The sequence below is a fragment of the Pocillopora damicornis genome, chromosome 4 (genome assembly GCF_964200805.1).
Source record: "Pocillopora damicornis chromosome 4, jaPocDami1.2, whole genome shotgun sequence".
NCBI lineage: Eukaryota > Metazoa > Cnidaria > Anthozoa > Scleractinia > Pocilloporidae > Pocillopora > Pocillopora damicornis.
Genome location: NC_142673.1, coordinates 12,990,278 through 12,991,112, shown reverse-complemented (window position 1 = coordinate 12,991,112; position 835 = coordinate 12,990,278). Strand labels below are relative to the sequence as shown.

At 42.9% G+C, this 835-nt stretch overlaps 1 pseudogene; it reads right to left on the bottom strand.

The window, feature by feature from the left end:
- Positions 1–579, bottom strand: part of LOC149046862 (52 kDa repressor of the inhibitor of the protein kinase-like) — a 1,474-nt pseudogene extending 895 nt beyond the window's left edge.
- Between the last annotated feature and the right edge of the window lie 256 nt (positions 580–835).

Sequence of the window (835 nt, the reverse complement as noted above, 5' to 3'; positions counted from 1 at the left end):
CAGCCATCATGTAAGCTTCAAAAATATCTTGATCCCGTTTCTGCAGCTTTGATGCAAGAGTTTTGACTTCATCAAGAGTATTCCTGGTCGCAATAAAAACCACTACGGTCTGGAATGACAACAAAGAGGCTTTCAGTCTCTGGGCTTTTGTGATAGTATCTTTGTCCCAATTCCAGCTTCAAGTAGACGATTTCAAGTTTGGGTACTCGTACGGGGAAATAAAAGCATCTAGAAAGGTGACTAGAAGCTCGTACATTTCCTGGAAAAAATCTAGGCACGTGTGTCTCCACCCAGCGTGTCTTCCATAGACCTGGAAGCTTGCTGTAAGAATTCTCAGGCAGGTATTCTTTCCGAGTCAACGCAAACAGCTGTTGTCGCTTGGGCTGTTATTTAAAAATAGATATGCCTCGTTAATCTGACCTATCAAATTTCGCACTTCCAACAGTTTGCATGATGTTGCGATGGAGAGGTTCAGGCAGTGAGCATAGCAATGTGTGAAAAGAGCTAACGGAATGATCTCTTTTATCTTGGCCTGCACTCCTTCCTTTCCACTTCGCATAACGGAAGCTCCATCATATGCCTGACCACGGATGTTGCTGGGATCAAAAGAAATAAATGGATCAGAGAGAGATTCCAAAATCTTTCTTGAAATCATGGTGGCATTTCGTTCCAAATGAATGAAATTAATTAGGCATTCTTTGATATGAGGGTCGTTTGGCGAAGACTGGTCCACAAACCTCAAGCATAAAGATAAGATCTCCTGGTTTGAGTGTGGATCAGTGCTCTTGTCAGCTATGATCGTGAAAGGAAGGTCCTTAGTCCTTAGCTCTGCTGT